The sequence below is a fragment of the Triticum aestivum genome, chromosome 3A (assembly GCF_018294505.1).
Source record: "Triticum aestivum cultivar Chinese Spring chromosome 3A, IWGSC CS RefSeq v2.1, whole genome shotgun sequence".
Classification (NCBI taxonomy): domain Eukaryota; kingdom Viridiplantae; phylum Streptophyta; class Magnoliopsida; order Poales; family Poaceae; genus Triticum; species Triticum aestivum.
In genome coordinates this window covers 692,465,366-692,489,120 of record NC_057800.1, presented here as the reverse complement: position 1 = coordinate 692,489,120, position 23,755 = coordinate 692,465,366, and the positions used below count along the sequence as shown (strand labels likewise).

At 46.6% G+C, this 23,755-nt stretch overlaps 2 pseudogenes; one reads left to right on the top strand and one right to left on the bottom strand.

Moving 5' to 3' along the window:
* Window positions 1-7,779: 7,779 nt before the first annotated feature.
* LOC123059166 (F-box protein At5g07610-like) lies at window positions 7,780-9,175 on the top strand (annotated as a pseudogene).
* Window positions 9,176-10,472: 1,297 nt separating this feature from the next.
* Window positions 10,473-23,755, bottom strand: part of LOC123057167 (putative disease resistance RPP13-like protein 1) — a 55,248-nt pseudogene continuing 41,965 nt past the window's right edge.

The window sequence follows — 23,755 nt, the reverse complement described above, 5'->3', positions numbered from 1 at the left end:
CCTGTGAAGAGTTCTTAAGTCAAAGTACTACCCAAATGGGAACCTTTTGGACACAGTGTTTGCAAATGATGCGTCCCCGGTATGGAGAGCCATTGAGTTCGGTCTGGAGCTGTTGAAAAAAGGCCTAATATGGCGGGTGGGGGATGGAAAAAGCATTCAAATTCAGAGAGATCAATGGATCCCAAGGAAAGAGGGCCTTATGACGACTGCCTTCATTAGGCGCTCCCGGATTCGTTGGGTGAACCAACTTATGTTGCCCGATAGAAAGGAATGGAATGAACCCCTCATCCGACAAATCTTATATCCCTTTGATGCTGATGAGACATGCAAGCTCAATATTCCCTCTTCGGAGGTGGGCGACTGCATTGCTTGGCATTATGAGAAGAATGGCCTTTTCTCAGTCAAGAGCGCATATAGACTTGCGGCTTCTAACCCTGAGCAAGTGTCGAATACCCCGTCGAACTCTTCTAGGGACCCAAATGATCACAACATCTGGGACCTAATTTGGAAAACAAAAGTCCCCGGGAAGATCCGCATCTTTGCTTGGAGAGTTGCAACTAATACCCTGGCCACCAAGAAGAACAAATGGAGGAGAACATTGGAAGTTGATGCCACTTGCAGCTTATGTGGCAATGGTGTCGAGGATGAACACCATGCGGTTATTGTATGCACTAAAAGCAGCTATGAGAGAAGTTTGGAGACTAACTGCGGAGAACAAGCTGAGATTCACCGGTGATGATTGGCTGCAAGTTGCACTGGACACTGAAAACGAGGAGATGCGCGCCAAACTGCTGCTACTCTTGTGGCGATGCTGGCACCTCAGAGAGGACTGCATGCGTAATAATGGGAGAGAATCTATGCGGGCTTCAATGCAGTTCTTAAAGCAGTATGTGGAAGATCTGTATAGTTCAGAGGAGACTAATGACAGGCAGAAAGGACGCACCGATTTGGATGAGGGAGAGAGAAAGAACCGGCTGCTTCCCGCCACCCAAGAGGACAAGTGGAGAGCGCCGCCGGCTCGGGGAACGACTAAAATTAACTCCGACGCAGCTTTCTGTGCTGATACAGGGGAGAGTGCGGCGGGGGTGGTTGCCCGGGACCACAGATGCCTGGTTTTTTATCTGTCTGCAAAAAGCTCCCGCTCTGCAGCAGTGTGGAGGAAGTCGAGGCGCGTGCGGCCCTTGTCGGCCTACAGACAATGAGTAGATACTTTAATGGTGAGGTGGTGCTAGAGATGGACAACCAAAACATCATAGCAGAGCTAACCCCCCAGAAACCGTCCAGGACTGCCTGCTATGGCCTAATCATGGATATGAAAGATGCGATGAAGGGTTTTGCTGCATGCAACGTCCAATACGGGATCAGGAAGATCAACAAACTGGCGCATGGTTTGGCGACGTTGAACAGGAGCATGGGTGACAAACTGATGATTGCAGACGTCCCACAGGGCCTCCGATCGTTGATGTTGTCCGAGTTTAATGCTCCTTCGGAGTAGTTTCTCCTACTCTGTCCTCAAAAAAGAAAAAGAAAAGAAAAACATGTGATCCCACTCCCACCGTTGCTAGGGATGAAACTGTTTGGGACGGCTGGAGTCCAAACCAAAGCCGAACTGCCACAACCAGGTCGATGGGATGAGAAAGAGCCATGGCAAATGAACTCCATAAGGCCGCCCTTCAACTAGAAGAATTAACGGCAAAGCGTCGAAGCCCGACAATGGGTTGTCGTTCCCTAATCATCCGAGGGAGGACGGAAGCTTCAACGAGCAACATAGCTTCTCCTCCAATGTCGATGAGGATGAACCTCTTCCAAATCATCGGAATCGAGGGGTGACCGCCCCTTCTTTGCTGCCGAGAAATGGGTAATCGTCCCTGCCAATGAATGGTCCTCGTCGTCGTATGTTCGCCTAGGATTTGACCCAGCCGTCTTCTATTTCCTTATGTTCGACTTTGTACCTGCCATGGCTTTCAATGTAAAATTGAAGTTTGATTATAACATCGAAGAGGTAGGGATCTACTCATCCAAAGCTGGAGGTTGGACACATCAAATTGAATGGAACGATCCAATTGAGATATACAATTTTTCCGGTGGCACATTTCTTAGCAGGTTGTTGTACTTATGTTCTTATAATAATTTGGTTGCAGCTGTCGATGTGGAGGGAAACTGTCGTTTCATTCCTTCTCCTACTTTACATGATGCTCATTGTGGTCCTTATGTTTATGTATCACGACAACAATTGTACGTCATATATTATGGTGCTGCTGAAGCATCAATCTGGGCCCTTCAAAATTATGGTAGTAAAGATTATTGGACCATGAAGCACAATGTGAGCTACTTGCAACTGTTCGGTTCAAGCTCCAAGGATTATTATGGTGTTATCTCAGCTCACCTAGAAGACAATGTGATATTCATAACCATATAATATACATCGGGATACCGCCGAACACGGGGGAAAATATTTTCATCTGAAATTGATTCTAATGAGCTGTGTTTCATATGTGACCTTGGATGGACTTCCAGATACCCTTATCTTCCATATGCCCCTTTGTACTCGGAGTCGTTGGTAGATGGGCATAATGGTCTTTTTGTATATTGGACCTCACAGTTGTCCACCTTTCTGATGATGATTATGGAGTTTGATGTCTACAACAGTAATCTGGGTAAGTTGTGAGAAGCTGTTGGTGCTTGAGTGAAGTCAAGTACCTGATTTTATGCTCTGAGCTATTTAGTTAACTTAGTACTCTGCGTCTATTTGTGTAGTTTTATACTTAATCATTGAATTGTGACTGTCTTGTTGGAACTATTATGAATATTTTCATATCTGGATTATATATTCTCTATTTGTGAATAATTTGATGGTATACCAGCATGTGTTTCAGATAGTACATGAATTGTTATACTCTTCTTTTTAATCTCTTATATAGCTTGTAACTTATCTTGCTGTCACTAGTAGAAAACAGGGCTCTGGTCACGGGGCAATATTCACATTAGTCTCGGTTCAGTCACAAACCGGGACTAATGTGAGCATTGGTCCCGGTTTGTGCGGCTAAGGCATTAGTCCCGGTTCACCTGAGCCCTTTAGTCCCGGTTTGAGACACGAACCGAGACTAAAGGGTGCGATGCCCTTTAGTCCCAGTTTGTGTCTCAAACCGGGACTAAAGATTAGACCTTTAGTCCCGGTTTGAGACACAAACCGGGACTAAAGGGTGCGATTTAGTCCCGGTTTGAGACACAAACCGGGACTAAAGGGTGCGATTTAGTCCCGGTTTGTGTCTCAAACCGGGACTAAAGGTCCCATTTTCAAACTCTACCCCCCAGGTGGATCGCCTTTTTTGTTTTGAAAAAATCAAAAGAAAATGATAAAAACTTCAAAAAATAAAATCCTTCGAGAGGTAGTTATATTACTACATCTACTAGTTAGGAAAATTTAAAAACTTAAATTTGGACATGTTTTGTAAAAAATGTAGGGAAAATATAAAACGGCTATAACTTTTGCATACGATGTCGGGAAAAACGTATAATATATCAAAATGTTCGGAACGAAAATCCGCATCCGATGGAGACCGCCTACGGCCTGTTTGCAATTTTTTAGAATCCTCAAATTCTAAAAGGAAAAAAGTTATGCTCAAATTTCAGTTTTTTTTGAATTTTTGTTAAATCTGGTCAAACTATGGTCAAACTACTTATTCAAGAAGTATTAGTGTTACTAAATAATTATTCAAGAATATTAGTGTTACCAAATAATTATTTTAGTTTTTTTGAATTTTGGTCAACTATGGTCAAACTGTGGTCAAACTACCTATTCAAGAAATATTAGTGTTACTAAATAATTATTGATTTTTAGAACAATAGTTTCAAACTCAAACAGTGAAATGTGTGACTTCATGCTCAAACTAAATTCCTGAGGGTTAATAGGATTGACATCTTACTATTGTCAGGAAAACAACAAGTGCAGACTTGGAAACGAGGGAGAATAGAACCCGGAAGTTAAGCGTGCTCAGGCTGGAGTAGTGAGAGGATGGGTGACTGTTCGGGAAGTTAGATGATTTGGAATGATGAGGGGTGATTAGAGATTAAAGGTTAAATTGAGCAGTGACAAGGGGTGATTAGAGATTAGAGGTTAAAATAATTCAGAAATTTGAAATTAAAAAAAATTCAAAAAAAAATTCAAAAAAAATTCATAAAATTTCCTTTAGTACCTGTTGGTGTTACCAACCGGGACTAAAGGTGGACCTCCAAGCAGCGGCCACGTGGAGGGCCTTGAACCGGGACTAAAGGCCCTTTTTCTACTAGTGTGTTTCGGTGGACCTGAAATGGCAAAGACTGTTGTTGCATTTCTAGAGCATTCGAGGAGTACTTGCCATGGAGATTCAATTCTCTTTGTTATTAAATTTATGTGTTGTATTTTCATCTTCTGCTGAAAGTGTGATAGTCGCGCTATTCGTCACCCTGGATGAGGAATAGTTATTCTTCACCCCCCTCTATTTTACCATCAATGCACCGTAATTTTACGTTCCGTAAGTTTTGTCTTATTTCCGATGCAAAAATGGACTGTAAGAAAATATATAATCGCCGTAAAAAATATTTTATGTTATGTAAAATTCCAAACGTAAAAACATAGTCTAAAATACACATAAACTGCATATTTTCTTGTCTTATGACCTATATTTTTATTTTTCTTACGTCAAATTTTATATAGTGAATCAATAGGAATGTAACTATTTGAATTCGAAACATAATTTAATTATGAAATAATCATAAAATTACCTTGGGTGAAGAATATATATATAGAAAAATGGTTGTGTGCTCCTGCTCCTCATATACCACATAGATGAATCTTTTATACCTTTTTAATATTTTTAATATACTTCATTAGTAATTATTAGATACCCCAAAATGAGTTTCATGAAAAAATTCATGTGAGTCTATGTATTTTTAAATATTTACGTATATACTGATGTGTTTGTACGTGAAAAGGTATATTACAAAAAATACGTCGCTGATAATATTTTTTCAACTAAACTCATATTGGGGTATCTTAGAATATTTAATGAAGTATATTGAGAATAATAAAGAGGTATAATTAATGCGTATATGAGGTATATTGAGGATGAAAGTACATACTCCCAAAAGTACAGAAGAGGAATCCTATATATAAACTGTTGTTTCAATGCAAGTGCTTTTTCGCCTCTTTCCGGTTTGATTATCTTCGTGTCACCATCACTGGCCTCAGAGCGTGGTTCTCCAGTTGCAAGTTCTAATAGATTAGTTGTAAAATTATGAACGTAGAAATTTTCTGGGATCCAAGTTATATCCATTTGGAGAAAGTTTAGACTGGACAATGGAGGGCAATCTGGTCAGCTCACTTGAATCAGTTACATCACGGCCAAGTTGCCAATTCCAGTTTTGAACACTGCTTGTTATCTTTGTGTCGATTTCATCAATACTATGTTGGGCTGCTATGCTTTCGTGTCTGCTGTGCTTTTGTGTTATTTATCCCAAATCAATGCTAGACACTACAAGTATTTTACTGTAGAAGGCAATAATCAAAAGAAAAGAAAAACGATATTGCTAAAACTCAACCGAACCAAGTCTCAGTTGACTGTGTAGCTGTTGGATCTTTTGCGTGGAGGTTAGTGCTAGACGGAGCATCATCCAACGGCCCTCGCAACACATCGTCCCACCGCTCGTAGTTGCCGGTTGCAGCATATCATCTCACCCGTCCAACGTCCACCCTCGTCGCTTATAGCATGTCGTCCCACTAGTCGCAGGTCCGCAATTGCCGCTTGCAGAATGTAATCACACCGGTCGCAGCACCCATCGCCATTGCTCGCGGCAATTCTTGCAGCGTCTGCCATCGCTGTTTGCAACATGTCATCCCATCAGTTTGCAGCATCCAGCCGTGCTATCCACCCCATGATGCTTGTAGCACCACAACCTTAGTTGGCTGGATTTGGTTGAGTCCTCACAACACCCATCGTCATTGCTCGCAATAAGTCTTGCAGCGTCTGCCATCGCTGTTTGCAATATGTCATCCCATCATTTTGCAGCATCCACCCGTGCCGCTTGTAGCACCACAACCTCAGTTGGCTGGATTTGGTTGAGTCCTCGCAACAGCCATCGTCATTGCTCGTGGCAAGTCTTGCAGTGTCTATCATTGCTGTTTGCAACATGTCATCCCATCAGTTTGCAACATCCACCCGTGCTACTTGTTGTAGCACCACAAACCTTAGTTGGCTGGATTTGGTTGAGTCTTAGTCAACTGAATTCTAGACATACCCAAACAAAATATTTGGTTCGCTCTAGAAATCTATAGATGACATATAACTTTTTTATGGTGGAAGGGTTCCGGAGGACTCGGTGCGGTGTGGTAGTACAACTTACATATGCCCCAAATGAAAAAAAACAATTACATGCTAGTCCTTGCATTTACAAAGACGCCCCTATATGACAAATAATAAACAACTACCCCATAGAAATAATCACGACATAGTTGGGGGCTACTCCGGACCACTTGCACACCATGGACTCCAAAACTGACGTTGTGTTGTCGCCCTTTTGACATCTTGACCGAGATGAAGAAGATTGGTCGCCCGTCGACCATATGATTCGATGGTACGGTCGGAGACACCAACAATCTACTGGCATCGTTGGAGCCGTAGCTTCTCCTCAAACCTTGCCGATGAGGTGCTTTAGCTCCATCGGCAAATTATAGGTCTGTTATCTTAAGTGGGAGCCCTCTTCCAGATCAGGGGAAACCACGAGCTTATTGAGGGAGGCATCAACATTGATCCTTGGGTAGCAATATACTTAGATTTGATGGGGTGTGGGGGGAGAGGGGCGAACAAAAACTTTGCACCTTGGCACCGACGGGTGGCGATGCCTACATGTGTCGCGTTACTCTTGGGAGCACACGGCAACATAGGCTACAAGAAAAGATCGGGTTTAGATTGTAAGTGTTGTTTGGATGCATTTTGCCCCTTCAAAAGTGCTCACTGATAGCGAAGTGCTCTTTTTGAGAGAATCAAAATGTATTTCAAAGATCATCGTTTTGAGAGAATCAAAATGTCCTTCACTGAGTGTTTAGACTCACTAAGCCCAGGAAAAACACGACATAACTGGCTTTTGGTTCCACTTCTGCAGTATCCGTCCATCTCTCTCGCTCTGCAGCCAAGCCCGAAAATATATATTAGAGCATATGCACCCAGGCCCTCTCTATCTAGCCATCCATTTTCTGCTTTAAGATCCATGCAAATACATTTCTCTTTTTTGTTTCTCCCACGTAGAACATATCTTGAAGTTCAAACCTATGCAGTGTGGCAAAGCTTTCTAAGTAGAATCTAGGATAAATCTTTCAGAATTTTTTGTCTATTTATATTTGACAAAAAAACTGAAAGATTTATCCTAAATTCTAGCTAGAAAGTTTTGGCACGCTGCATAGGTTTGAATTTCAAGATATGTTCTACGTGGGAGAAACAAAAAAGAGAAAATCTCATATAAAAAATTAATTGCGTCACACGGATCTTAAAGCGATATTGGAGAGCTAGGATAGCAGGGTCTGGGTGCAAGTGTTCTAAAAATCCACGTCCCAGCCAAGCCAAACCAAACCCTCACCGGCCGGCGCGGATGGGAGCACCCAGCGGCGGCGCTCTGGCCGCTCCTCCCTTTGCAGTTCGCGCGTCTCGCATCTGGTAGGTCCTCTCTTCCATCACGCTCCCCTCGCCGCTTGGATGAGTCCCTAACTTCTCCTCCTCCGCCCCGATCTGCAGATTGGCCGCTCGTTGCTTCCCCGGAGATGGCGACGGGATCCATGGAGACGACCCTCATGAGTCATGACCGGTCCGACGATCAAGCTCCCCGAAGACCTCCTTGTCGAGGTCATCTCCCGCGTGCCGTACAAGTCCACCTGCTGCTGCAAGTGCGTCTCCACACGCTGGCGGGACCTCATCTCCTACCCCGACCACCGCAAAATATTTCCCCGGTCGACCCTTGCGGCTTCTTCTACACAACCCTCGCCACGGACGACCATCCAGATCTTTCTCATGGTTACCAAAGCGTCTCTGGAAACTGGTGCCCTCATGACGCCTCCCTCTCGTTCCTGCCCAAATACGAGAGCCTTCAAATCTTGGATTGCTGCAACGGCCTCCCCTCCTCCTCCGCCGAGCCCGGAAGTCGACTGACCCAGAGACGCTGGATTACGTGGTGTGCAATCCGGCCACTGAGAAATGGGTAACAGTGCCAGCCATCGAGTGGTCCTGGTTGGAGAGAAGCGCTTGCCTTGGATTTGACCCGGCCGTCTCCTCACATTTCTATGTGTTCCAGTTGGTACCTGCCCTTGCTTGGAATCCGGATAAGAGGGATGATTATAGCATTGAAGCGGTGGGGATTTACTCTACCAAAGTTGGAGTCTGGACACATCCAATTGTTTTGGATGATCTATTTGAGAAACTCTACTTATCAGGTGGCGCGTATTTGAGCGGAGTGTTGTATTTATGTTCTGATAATAGTTCAGTTGCAGTCGTCGACCTGGAGGGAACTTGTAGGATCATTCCTATTCCCACTTCACATGATGCTCCTGGTGGTCCTAATGTCTACGTATCACGGGGACAATTGTATCTCACTTCAGGCTGCTTTTGAGCTGTCTTTCTGGGTTCTTGAAGATTCTAGTAGTGAAAATTGTTGGACCCTCAAGCTCAATATCAGCTACTTGCGACTGTTTGGAATAGACTATTCAAGCTCTGGGCAATTTTACGGTGTTATCTCAGCTCACCCAGAACACAATGTGATATTCATAATCAAAGAATTTATATCGAGATGCCGATCACTGAAAAAATTATATTCATATGAAATGGATTCTGGGGAGCTGCATTTCATATGTGATCTTCCATGGAATTCCAGGTTGCCTTATCTTTCCGATGTTCCTTTGTTCTCGAAGTCATTAGCAGACGGGCACTAAATGTCTTGTGTATTGGAGCCTCACAATTGTCAATCTTTCTGATGGTACTAGAGTTACATTAATGGTACAAGCAGGGAAGAAAGTGATTTGGGCAGAGCTTCATGAAGTTGTGATAAAGCGGTTGGTGCTTGACTGCACTCATTACTGGACTTGTGGAGCTAGCTAGCTATTTAGTAAACTTAGTACTCTGTTTGTGTTCAAGTGGCCATTTATAGCAGCCACGCAGGCGTAACACCCTACTACTTAAGTACGGATATTTTACTGTTTTCTTGGAACTATTATGAATATTTTAATATCTACGTTCTTCTCTCTGCTTATTTCCCTATTTCTGAATGTGTTTATCCGCTTATGAACTTTAGTTGTACATGAATGGTTGTTTTCTTGTTCCTAACATCTAGCTCTAATTAACCTAGAACTTAAGATCTTGCAACCTTGTGTTTCCGACAGTAGAAATGAATGGTTATATTCTTGTTCTCAATCTCTAGCTCTAGCCTAGAACTTATCTTGTTGTTTGGCTGGACCTGGAATGCAAGACTGCTGTTGTGTTTCTGTAGCGTTCGAGGACTACATGCTGTGGAGATTCAGTTCTCTTTGTTATTCCATTTCTGTGATGTATTTTTGTTAACATGATCTATTTCTAAGGCTTTCTGACATATGAACTGCTTGTTTCAACTTGATGCGAACCACAGGTGCTCTTTTGCCATTCTGGTTTGATTATTGTTGGCTTCAGCGCTTGATTCTCCTGCTGCAGTTTTCTAATAGAAGATGTGTACCCGTTCAGTTAGTGTAACTGCAACCTGTAGTCGTTGGGAATCTGTGTTTTACATAGAGATTTATCAACATAGAAACTTCTTGCTGTTTGCCAAGTGACACCTATCTGGAGAAACTTCTGACTGCCAATTTCTTCTTCACACTTAAATCAGTTCTAGACAGAGATGGCCAAGTCCTGTTATCTTTGTGTCGATTTGATCATTTCATGGTCGACGCTTGATCCAAGACGTATGTATCCTCTTTCAAAATGGTATCCACCCAACATTCTTATCGTTTGGAAGTTGATAAGCAACGACGCTGCAAGGGCGAGGCGTCAACACCACTCAGGCTTCAGTTCTGAATCTCCATAGGCGGTAGGCACAAGCTTCAGCGCCTAGTGCTACCCAACGAATGAATCATCTTGACAGAAATAATAATCTTAATCTGCAAAACAGAGTTCCACACGAGGCTGGGCTTCAGCCAAGGAGGGTCAGACGTGACTCTGAACTACTTCCTCTGTAAAAAAATATAAGAGCGTTTAGATCACTATTTAGTGATCTAAACACTCTTATATTTCTTTACAGAGGGAGTAGATAGCTTGACCATCAGACGTTCCTCACTGCCTTTCTGGAATGTCGACCAGTAGCAAATGGAATAACAAAAATAAGCTGAGTTATTAGCAGATCGTCAATTATATACAGAGGCAATGTACACACCTACAAAATGAGAAAACAAGTCAGCAAAAGGGATTACATTCTTACTTGCTGGATCACCCAACAACTTTCTTGGGGATGTGCTCAATCTTTTTCCGATTTGGACGTTCGCCTATTTTACAAGACTGCATGAACTCACCGTTGCAAGAACCAAGACACAATTCCTCAATAGACTGGGGCAGTGTTGGAAGAGACCGGATATTCTTGCAATTACCGATATACAGTTCCTTGAGCAACATGAGGTGCTCCATGTTGCCTGGTAAGGAGTCCCAGCTGTAGGTATAAATCTGGAGCACATGAAGATGAGGGAAAACCTCAAATCTAGGTCCCAGTTGGCTGCATCTTGAGAGGAAAAGATTACGCAGGCTCGCTAGGCCATCGCTCTGCTTACCCACCATCCAATCTGGGTACCTTGAACCTTTGTATCCACGTATTACAAGTTCTTGAAGCCCCACGGGAGGGCACAGGCCCTCAAGCACCTCCACTTCAACTTCTGGACTGCACCTTGTATCATTATCACCAACCCATATCAACCTTAGTTCTGTGAGCCATTCCTTGGCAGCTATATTGGTTTCGAGAGATTCCTCCTTGCCTTTAACATTTTCAAGGCCATGCATCTCCAGACAGCCATGAGCCCATGAAGCATTAGGTCCCTCAGTTGCCATATCTCATAACACTATTCATTGCTTACTGTGAAGCACGGTAGTGTTTGGTCAAGATTAGCCTGCCCAAGTTAGGGAATTTCATGTTTGGCCAGCAGAACATGTGCCTCAAGTTGACAAGGTTAGCAAAGGGGAATTCCAACATTATCTGCAATCTCGGCAGCCCCTTGCATATACTCTCAATGAGTGTCTCCTCAACTGGTGTATCCTCTTCAACAACATCAATGATGAGAGTGCCTAAATTTTCCAATCCAAGGATCTTCTCAGTAATCAATTCTGCATCATAATTCTGAACAAAAAGATGTCGGACATCTCGAGGGACTTCTTCCTTCCAGCCTTCTCTGTAGCTCATTGTATTCTCAATTCTGAAGCAATCACTTCCAACAATCTTGGCTAATAAATCATGTAGCAGATCATGAATTGTAAAGTATTCTTCTTCAGAGGAATCATCTACTTCTAGTTACAGAAATGATCATGACATTAACTCTGGAATGTAGCCCTTGGCTACATCTTCCATGTCCTCTGTTGCAAAGCTGCTCTTCACAAAGCCTTGCGCTATCCATAGGCGAACTAACTCATCCCTTCTCAACTTCGATCTTTGGGGGAAAATACTGCAGAATTCAAAGCATCGCCTAATGTCTGGATTAAGCAGTTGGTAGCTCCACCAAAGAGCATCGATGGTTGAGGGAGTCCTGGATTAGGGGTCTCCGGACAGCTGGACTATATCCTTTGGCCGGACTGTTGGACTATGAAGATACAAGATTGAAGACTTCGTCCCGTGTCCGGATGGGACTCTCGTTGGCGTGGAAGGCAAGCTTGGCAATATGGATATGTAGATCTTCTTTCTTGTAACCGACTCTGCGTAACCCTAACCCCCTCCGGTGTCTATATAAACTGGAGGGTTTAGTCCGTAGGACAACAATAATCATACCATAGGCTAGCTTCTAGGGTTTAGCCTCTACGATCTCGTGGTAGATCAACTCTTGTAATACTCATATATATATATATATATATATATCATCAAGATCAATCAAGCAGGACGTAGGGTATTACCTCCATCAAGAGGGCCCGAACCTGGGTAAACATCGTGTCCCCCGCCTCATGTTACCATCCGCCTTAGACGCACAGTTCGGGACCCCCTACCCGAGATCCGCCGGTTTTGACACCGACATTGGTGCTTTCATTGAGAGTTCCACTGTGCCGTCACCGTAAGGCTTGATGGCTCCTTCGATCATCGGTAACGATGCGGTCCAGGGTGAGGTTTTCCTCCCCGGACATATCTTCGTATTCGGCGGCTTCGCACTGTGGGACAACTTGCTTGGCCATCTGGAGCAGATCGAGAGCTACGCCCCTGGCCATCAGGTCAGGTTCGGAAACTTAAACTACACTGCTGACATCCGCGGAGACCTGATCTTCGACGGATTCGAGCCCATGTCAGGTGCACCGCACAATCACGACGAGCATGACGTAACTCTGCCGTCGGACAGTGTTCGGGAGATCACACCTGCAACTACTCCGGCCCTCAATCCGGAGCAAATTGCGCCATCCGAGGACGGGGGGATAGACCCCGCCATGGAGGCCGCACTCTCAGTGGCGATGGAGCCAGATACTGACTTCGCCCCTTATGAGAGCCGTGTTGCCGAACCACTGGATTCGTCTTCGGCCACGGACTCCGAGCCGCCTGTGTCCGTGCCTATCGAATCCGATTGGGCGCCGATCATGGAGTTCACCTCTGCGTATATCTTTCAGCACTCACCTTTCGGCGACGTGCTAAATTCATTAAGGTCTCTCTCCTTGTCAGGAGATCCCTTGCCGAACTATGTCCGGCTAGAATGGGATGCGGATGACGAAGAAATTCGTTGCCCACCCACCACCCACTTAGTAGCCTCTGTCGATGATTTAACCGACATGCTTGATTTCGATTCCGAAGACATCGACGACATGGACGACGATGCAGGAGAGGAACAGGAACCAGTGCCCACAGGGCGCTGGACAGCCACTTCACCACATGACATATACATGGTGGATACACCCAAAGAAAACAATGACAAAGAACGGCAGGATGCAGCGAAGAATAGCTCCCTCAAGAAGCAAGCAAAGCGTCGGCATAGGCGCCGCTCAAAATCCCGCCTCGGCAAAAACAGCGATAACAGTGCAAGAGAAAATAACACTCCAGTCGACTCCAGAGGAAACGACGATCACATTGACCCAGCGACAGAGCACGATGAAACTGCAAACGGCGAACATAGTATGGATCCGATGTCCGAACACGGTGACACCAAGGATAAACCTCATCAAACCCCCTCTGGGGAGGAAAACAGTCCGGACGAAGATGCACACATCATCCCGGAAACGCACTTGGAACAAGAGAACCTCCGCAGAAGGCTTATTGCCACATCGAGGAGTCTGAAGAAGCAGAAGCAAAGGCTTAAGGCCGCACAAAATACGCTCAACAGCAGGTGGAACAAAGTGCTCGACAACGAAGAAAAGTATGGTGGATGTTACCACACAAAGAGCTATCCAAAGCGCAAGCTATTACCTGAATTCGACGATGAGGCCTTAGAGCCCACACAGCCGAAAAATAAAATGGCCAACCTGCCGGATCAACCACCTTGTGACCGTGATAGAGCGGCTAACAAGGCCGCACATAAGTCAACACACGATCTACGTGAGGACTTGCGCCAAAAATCCAGTATGGCCAGATCCATCTATGGATCTAGGAAGCACGCTCCGACAGAAAACCAAAACCGAATAGTACAACCGTCTGAATGCCATGATACATCCAAATACAGGGGTGCCACACACCCCCTATGTTTCACCGATGAGGTGCTGGACCACGAATTTCCAGAAGGATTCAAACTAGTGAACATAGAGGCGTACAACGGGACCACAGACCCTGGGGTCTGGATTGAGGACTTTATCCTCCATATCCATATGGCTCGCAAAGACGATCTCCACGCCATCAAGTACTTGCCCCTCAAGCTTAAAGGACCAGCTCGGCACTAGCTGAAAAGCCTCCCCGAAAACTCAATTGGAAGTTGGGAGGAGCTCGAGGATGCTTTTCGGGCTAATTTTCAAGGGACCTATGTCCGACCTCCGGATGCAGGCGATTTAAGTCATATAATTCAACAGCCCGGAGAGTCAGCTCGAAAGCTTTGGAACAGGTTTCTCACTAAGAAGAACCAAATCGTCGACTGCCCGGACACCGAAGCCCTAGCAGCTTTCAAGCACAGCGTCCGAGACGATTGGCTCGCTAGACACCTCGGCCAAGAAAAACCGAGAACAATGGTAGCCCTGACAAGCCTCATGACCCGCTTTTGCGCGGGCGAAGATAGCTGGTTAGCCCGCAGTAGCACCAGCGACCCAAGCACATCCGAAGTCAGGGATGGCAATGGAAAACCACGACGCAGTAAAAGCAAACATCGAAATAAAGAAGACAACCCAGACAATACGGCGGTAAACGCCGGATTCAGGGGCTCTCGACCAGGTCAGCAGAAAAAGCCTTTCAAAGGCAGCAGAGATGGACCGTCCAGCCTAAACAAGATTCTAGACAAACTATGTCAGATTCATGACACCCTCGATAAACCTGCAAATCACACCCACAGAGAATGCTGGGTCTTCAAGCAGTCCGGTAAGCTAAACGCTGAACACAAGGGGAGGGAGACACCAAGCGAAGACGAGGATGAACCTCGCCAGCAAAGCACTAGAGAACAGAAAAAATTCCCACCAGAGGTTAAAACAGTAAACATGATCCACGTGACGAAGAGGAGAAGCAAACATGCACTCCAAGACATACGCGCCGTAGAGCCCGTCATCCCTAAGTTCAACCCCTGGTTGGCCTGCCCGATCACTTTTGATCGCAGGGATCACCCGACAAATATTCGACATGAAGGATTGGCTGCCTTGGTGTTAGACCCAATAATAAACGGATACCATCTCACACGAGTCCTAATGGACGGCGGCAGTGGTCTAAATCTGATATATCAGGACACAGTCCGTCAAATGGGGATAGACCCGACAAAAGTCAGCCACAGTAATACTACCTTCAAGGGAGTAATACCAGGCCCAGAGGCCCGCTCCACGGGCTCTCTAATACTAGAGGTTGTATTTGGTTCACCCGACAACTACCGAAGTGAGAAGTTAGACTTTGACATTGCTCCATTCCGAAGCGGCTATCAAGCACTACTCAGAAGAACATCTTTCGCTCGTTTTAATGCGGTACCACATTACGCTTCTCTTAAGCTTAAGATGCCTGGTCCACGTGGCACCATCACAATTAGTGGACATATTGAGCGTTCTCTATGCGCGGAAGAACGTGCAGCGGCTTTAACAGCCGAGCACTAGACGGCCTCACCAACCGGAATAAATGATAGGTCGTCAAGACCGCGGACACTGTTCGACGAGTCCGGCACATCACTAGATATACCTGAGTTTGGTTTGATGGTTAAACCTTCATAGACGGTACCAGGGGCTTCCCGCGTGTAATCAGGGCTAGTTCGGCTCAACTTGACTTATCTTGAATTTTAATGGTTTATCGAGAATAACCAATTTTTTGGCACGACAACTTTCACCTAAGTTCTTCTCTTTTATATATGACAATCGTGCTGCACCCGTCCAGGACACGGCACAACGGAGATACAGGCGCAGACGTGCAGCAGGGACCCGCTCAAAGGTTTCTTTTCAGATTAAGACCCCGCGTAAACCTTTTTTACTGTCTCTTGTTGTTCACATCCTCCGGATACTCAATACAACCGAGAAGGATGCTGACGTTATTGGCATTTCGCCACGTCAGAATATTGCACGTACCTGGACACTCGGGGTTTATTATTAAGGGCATTGTTCAGCCCGTCATATGTTATAAAGACCGAATACCTTAGGGAGTGTTCGGTGTCGCGAGTTTGGCCTTATATGCATCAGCTCCGAATCATGTCTTTGGTTAAATGTTGGGTTTGCCCGGCTCCCGTGTTTTGCTACCTTATGTTCCGCTCTATCGGCTAAGGTGGCACCGGGAGAACTACTGCGATCATGCCCTAATTCATCCGGATGAGCACCTCAGTAGAGAAAGCCGAAAACTGACTGTCATGATAAAGCGCGAGACTGGTCAACCACTCGATGACTTAGCGGAATCTTCGGGATTCCTCCGCATTAACGAAGGGCCGTTTCCCGGTCATGTATGTACGCGCACCGTATTCGGGCAAGCGCGGAGGTACCAGGGGCTATATAGTAGTCCCACCGTCAAACTCCTATGGCTAAGTGAAAGTGTTAAAGCAATATAGTCGGATTGCCTCATTCGCTGCGCTACCACCTCCTTAATGGACCAAAACGTTGGATCAAGTGTGAATACGCGTTTTTTGTGAACACCCCCGCATTATATGCGTGGGGGCTGAAGCTGACGACTGCAAACTTTCAGGTTATATACATATATACATAAACGGCCGCACAAGAGGCATCATAATACTTTCAGGCAAAAGTATAAACACAGCCTTTATAATTCAATAAAACATTGTTTCTACAATGGGAATACATGCCACTAGAACAATATATTCTTCGAGCACCAAGCCTCTATTGAACGAGCGCCTTCAAGGACTTCTTCAAAGTAGTGCTCGGCAGGTACTCGGCCTACGACCGAACTCTGGGTTGCAATAGCGGTGGCCTCTATCCCTGCCCAGTATGTTTTGACATGGGCAAGTGCCATACGCGCACCCTCTATGCACGCCGACCTCTTCATAGCGTCGATGTGCGGCACAGCACCAAGGAACTGTTGCACTAAACTAAAATAACTATTCGGCCTTGGCCCTTCCAGCCACAGATGATCCACAACAGACCTCATGGCAAGCCCGAACAACCTATGGATCTCGGCCCACTCGGCCATTCGCTCATTCAATAGCAGCGGACGCACTGGAACATGGGACTGTGACCAGAATAGCCTTTCCACTTCACGATCTTTTTGATCCTTGAAGTACTTGGCCGCATCAGCAGCACTGGCTGCCAAATCCATGTATGCATCTGCAGAACTCCATAGTTGATCAAGAGGGGCATACTTCAGATCTCCGAACTTCGTCCGCAACAAAAAGGGCTTCCCAGCCGCGATATCTCCAGCTTGACGCAACTCCTCCTTCGCCACTCTAATTTTAGAGCGGGCTTCCTTGGCTGCTACCATGGCCTTCTCCAAGTCCGTCGCCTTCGCTCGGCTTTCTTTTTCAAGAAGCTGGTATCGGTCGGCGACATCTTTCAACTAAATGACCATCTTGGCTATTTTTTCCTTGCTTCGGCAATGCAGAGCCTGTTCGGCCCTCAGCTCTTCGACCGCCTTTAGAGCAGCCACATAACTATTCCTGGCTTGTTCCTTGGCTCGGGCAAGTTCCGCCCGAAGGATCTCCACGGTGGTAGCTCCATCTGTAGTCACAACATATTAAAGATACTAGCATCATGCTCCTCTTACTATGTGTTGATCACCGGAGAAATCACATACCCTATGCCTCGTCGAGCCGCTTGTTTACAAGCACGATGTCGGCATCTGCCGCATCAAATTGCCGCTTCAGCTTGGCAAACTCACCAGTCCGGCTAGCCACCGGACCTTCAGCCACCTGCACATGAAGGCAGCCTGATTATTACCTGGGACTATGATCCTCTGTTTGCCGCTGTTCTCGACGGCAACCAGTCTCAGGGGCTACTATCTGCATAGGGCACACCTAACGTGTGCGGTACTGTCAAAAACATACACTATTTCACGTACCTCAAAGCCTTTCAGCAGACTCATAAAAGCTTCGTGCAACCCGCTTTCGGCGGATGAAATCCTCTCAATCACCGTACCCATTAGCGTACGATGCGCTTCTGAGATGGACGCTTGCTCCAGAAGATCCTTCAGTGCGTCCGATCACACACCGGACGGTTCCGGACTCTTTCTGTTGCTCTCTTTAGGAGCCGAATACTAAGGAATTCGGGTGGCCGAAGGATTACCCTCTGGCCTTGGCGGATCAGGAGAAACCCTCCGCGACGACACTTCAGGGTCGCCTGCCTCATGAGGCAGGGTGGCATGGGGAGGTGTTTCGCTCTCCATCATCTCCGGAAGAAGATCCCCCGAAGACGAACTCTGTCGAGAAGGGCTACGATCCGAACTACAAGATATATGCTTCGGTTATTGTCTTCAGAAGTAATGTAGGATATTTTTACTATTAAGTACTTTTTGTTTACTTACAGCTTGGTAGAGGGCTGATCCCCTTGCGGGCATTGTGCGGCAAGAGTACCCTCCGAGGCAGGACCCTCTGGCGAAGATTTCTTCCCCCGTTTGGAAACCTTTGTTTCCGGGTCTTCAGAGGTGTTCCTCTTCCTTCCTTGGAGAGAGGGAATTTCAAATTCTTCTCCCTTGTTATCCTCCTTCACGGAGGCGCTAATTCCCCCGGTTTGGATGAATAATGAGTGAGGCCTGCTTTTAGCCTCTCTATTTCCCCCTTTATCTTCCCCTGAGGGCGCCTGATAAGGCGCCGACTCGAGCATTCTGGCTAGTACTGGATTGGCCGAGCCTTTGGGAAGGGGGGCCGAACACCTGATCATCTTCGCCTTTGTTACCCAGTCCTGGTCGAAGAGAGACTTTTCAGAATGATGTTATGATAAATAAAAAGACAGCGTGTTCGGCCACAGATTACTTACTTAGGTATCTGGGCGATTACAGCTCAGACCCTTATCCTCGGTGGTGTCCGGACACTTTATTTGTGGTCTGAAGAACAATTTGTACATCTCTTAGAGCGTCATGCCGAGGAAGTGCTGAATAGTTTGCGATCCTTCCGGGTTGAACTCCCACATACGGAGGGGTCGACGTTTGCAAGGTGGGACTCGACAAACTAGCATGACTTGCATTACCGTGACCAGGCTGACATCTCTCTCGAGGAGATCTCGGATGTGACTTTGCAATATCGGCACATCATTTACTGGCCCCCAGTCCAGCCCCTTGTTGATCCCTGACGTCAGTTGTGGTGGGGGGCTCGAGCGAAAGGCAGGTGATATGTCTCCAACATATCTATAATTTTTGATTTCTCCATGCTATATTATCTACTGTTTTGGACATTATTGGGCTTTATTATCTACTTTTATATTATTTTTGGGACTAACGTATTAACCAGAGGCCCAGCCCAGAATTGCTGTTTTTTTTGCCTATTTTAGGGTTTCGAAGAAAAGGAATATCAAACGGAGTCCAAACGGAATGAAACCTTCGGGAACGTGATTTTCTCAACAAATAAGACCAGAGAGACTTGGACCCTACGTCAAGATAAAACAGGAGGCCGCGAGGTAGGGGGGCGCGCCCACCCCCACCATGCGCGCCCTCCACCCTCGTGAGCCCCCTGTTGCTCCACCGACATACTCCTTCCTCCTATATATATCCACTGTCAGGACCCCGACTCAATGCCACATCGATCTAGCATGTAACACCTCATATCACTTTGCGGCCTCACGCACGGTATCCCCACGGGTGTCGCCTTACCTTTGCCCGGGACCGTTTGCGCCTTTTGGCACACATATATGACAGTGTCGCTAGCATCCATATGATAAGGAGCCCGGGCTGACATGGCTAGTCGTAAACCCAAAGTGGCACTAACTTACAGGGACAGGCATCCATGACCCAGCATCGAACGTGTTGGTCATCAGCGAGTGAATCCAGGCTGTAGCACTGGGCTAATAGGACTCCGGTGAACCGGGCTGTAGCGGGCTAACAGGACTCCGGTATTCATCGCGTGACATTTCCCCGAAGGGACAGACACAGGAACGAAGAAGGACACATGCCGGCCAGCCTAAGTGTTCCGGAGCAGTAGCAAGCTACCAGGGCTCAGTGGAAGCACTAGGAGACATTTTCCGGTAAGAGAGACTACTAAGGATAAATAACTAGATAGTCAGATCCCACACATAACAATACACATTACACGTACGCATAACATGCAAGTATGTGTTGTACAACATGGCATCACAGCATAACTCAACAACTCATATAGATAAAGGCTCAGAAGAGCCATCATAGCATTTATTACAAACAGGGGTCACATGACCCAACATTCAGAGCAATCAAGCAACAAGCGGAAGCATTACATGTTTGAGTACAGACATCTATAAATGAAAAAGGCTGAAGAGCCTGACTATCTACAACATCCGATCAAGATCATAGCTGAGGTACAAACTACTCGTCAAAGTCCACGAGAACACTATTAAGACCGAAGTCTCCGCTGCAAAAACATAAATAAAGCAACATGAGTACAAAGGTACTCAGCAAGACTTACATCAGATCCTATCATACATGCACTTGTATCAAGAGGGTAATGTGGAGTTTAGTTGCAGCAAGCCAGCTTTGACTCTGTGGCTAACCTGTTCTACGACTACCAGAACTTCTTTGAGGTGATATGGCGCACATGAGTCCACTAATCACCACACAATACACTACTATGGATTCATCCCCGTCTCCCTACGAGAAGGCCATCCATAGCACTCACACTTGTCTTGAGCTTTTTAGAGTATACACTTCAAGTTGTCTATGTACCATGTAAGCATCCAAGAAGTCCATAACCGCGGACCCGGCTATTCGAATAGATCATGTTAACCCTGCAGGGGTGTACTTCTTCACACACGCTCTTGCCACTTACCGCCATGTACACGTCATGTATCTCGGTAACCTTCAAGCGGAAGCTTGGCGAGGGTGTCGGCCACGACCTGACTAACCACACAAGACTCTAGTCCAGGTTTATCGCCTATTCGGGTTCCATCCGCAAGGAGATCCGGCCGGGGTTTCACTCACGGCCCCAAATGATGTGTGCAGGGTTCCCAAGCCCACCTCGCCGGATGGATCTACGCTTGGTACACCGTGCCACTTGTGCCTAGTCTGTCCCAAGCCCACCTGGCCGGGTGCCACTTGGTAGACTACTAACACTGCCTACAAACACCAGAAACTAGTTGCGACTCCTGGACAGAGATCAAGTTGGTTAATAAGTCGAGAGGGCTTGGAGCGCCCGGAGCCCAATGTGTGGTAGTATCGAGTCATTGGACAACATACATAGAACTCAGTGCTTAAGGACGGTTCCAGTGAGACAACCCACCATGTACTCCTACATGGCCTCTCACCGCTACCTTTACCAAATCGTGTTCACACACTTAACTCTCAGCACCAGAACATATCGTAACACTCCAATTCATTCCCAATGAATCAGACCTGACACAACTCTAAGCAATAGCAGGCATAGCATGGTAGGAACACATCAGTGGCTTCAATCAACTCCTACACATGCTAGTGGGTTTCAACTATTTACTGTGGCAATGACAGGTCATGCAGAGGAATGGGTTCAACTACCGCAGCACAAAGTAGCAGATGAATCGTTGTTGTCCTAATGCAATAACAAAGAGCAGGAGCGAGAGAGTAGGATTATATCGGAATGAACAAGGGGGTTTGCTTGCCTGGTAGATCAACAAGGGAGGCACTGCTTCATAGACAGGCACTCTGGAACGGACTTCAGAGCAGGACCTATCGAGAAGGAACAGTGTCGGCAATTAATACACAAACATATGCAACAATATGATGCATGAACATGGCATGAAGATGTGATGCTGTTTGAGCTAATGCAACTAGTACTCATTTGGTTTGAAGTCCATTTGAACCATAAGCTCAAATGCAATTCTAAATTAAGTCTCTTAATATGACATAATGTGTTTACTCATATTCAGCATGTATAAGTTGGTTTGTCATGCATGAAACTAGTACAGATGGAAAGGTTGCATTTTTCTGATAATTTTTCATATATAAATTATTTCAATCTGAGCTACGGTTGAATTTCTATGAATTTTGAAGTTTAAATTATTTTCTGGAATTTCCTGAATTAAAATAATTCTAGAAAATAAATAATTGCGTCAGCATTGAGTAAGCATGACGTCAGCAAGTCAACTGCGGCTGACTGGGGCAAACCTGACCTGTGGGGTCCACACGTCAGTGTCATAGTTAGTTAACAGGGGGTTATTTGCTTAATTAAAGGATTAGGGGGGGGGGTCGGGGCCCACTAGTCAGTGTTAGTGGCTAATTAGGTTTAGTTAATATTTAACTAAAATTAGCAGGGCCTGGCCCCACTAGTCAGTGACCCTGGGGGGTCAAACCCCAGGTCAAACAAGTCAAACCCGCCGGCGGTTAGTCGCCGGCGAGATCCGCGGCGTACTTGTGCCCCGGGTTTCCTCTGTGGTGCTCCAAATGGCGCGCGGCTAGGCGCGTTGGAGAGCCAGCTCGATGGCGCATCGGGCGGTGGCCGTGGCTGGGCCTGGGGTGGCCGGAGTCGACGGCGGCGAGCTCGGCTACGGCTGCCGGAGTTCGATCATGCACGAGAGCGCGTTTGGAGCGCAAAAACGGGAGAAGCAAAGCACTAGGGATGCTCTACGTGGCCCTACGAGCTTGTTGGACTCGCCGGGGTGACCAAATGGTCACCGGAGCTGCGTCGACGGCGAGCTCGGCGGCGGCGAAGGTTCGGCCATGGTGGGAACGACAGCCAGAGGGCGAGCGCGACCAGGGAAGAGAGGGGAGAAGAAGCAGGGCTCACAGAGGACTTGCAGGCTGCTCATTGTGGCCGGGGACGCGCTGGAGACGACGAGGCGGCGATGGCGATCTGCGGCGGCCGGAGGTGAAGACGATGGCGATGGCGGCGTTCCAGGGCATCCGGCGCCGTGCGTCTCGTCGAGGAGGCATAGCCCACAGTGGCGGAGTGCGTGGACACGACAGAGGGACGAGGGGGAGGCGGTGGCCTTGGCAACGGCGAACGGCGGCGATGACAGCGTTCGGTGCGTGCGAGAGAGGGTGACAGAGGAGAGGACGAGGGCGAGGGAGAGTGCGAGAGAGGTCGGGGTAGCTGCGTGGCGTCTCCGGGGCATCTACACGAGGAGGGGAGAGGGCAGGCAGGCAGAGAGGGAGGTGGCGTGGCGCGGCGGAGCGCGCGCGCATCGGGCACGCACCCGTCCTCCTGTCGGGGAGGAAGACGACAGAGGAGGGGGGCCAGGTGGGCTGGGCTGGCCAGCTGGGCCGGCCAGGCCGCACAGTGCTGGGCCAGCACAGGAGCTAAGCGCCAGGTAAGTATCCCTTTTTATTTCTTTTTGTATTTTTCTGACATATGTTTTGATTTAATTAAAATACTAAATCATTTTATTACCTTATGCCAATTTTTGCAGGAGCTAACTATATTATTCCAGAGCTCCTTAATAAATGGCATAGTTTTTGGACCATATTTTATATATATAACAATATATATCCAAGGCAAATAATTATCGGATTAATCCAAATGGCCAAAATTAAATATCCATGAGCTTCTAAAATATTTGTTTGAATTTTACCTCTGACCAATATTTTCAGAGAGCAACATGAACATTTCCTTGGACCTTTTTGGAACAATTTTTTATTTGGGTCATTTTCAGAGATGATTCTGAGGGTTTCACAAATCCTCATTTCAAAATTAAATGGAATTTAAACATGATGCACAAATGACTAGCTAGTCTAGGTCATACCAGACTAGGGATGTGACAACTCGCCCCCACTTGAAAGAATCTCGTCCCGAGATTCAGGGGTCGACGGAAAGAAAGCGGGGTACTCCAGTCGAAGGCGATCTTCTCGCTCCCAAGTAGCTTCTCTCTCTCGGAATGATGAGACCATTGAACTTTGAGAAACTTGATGT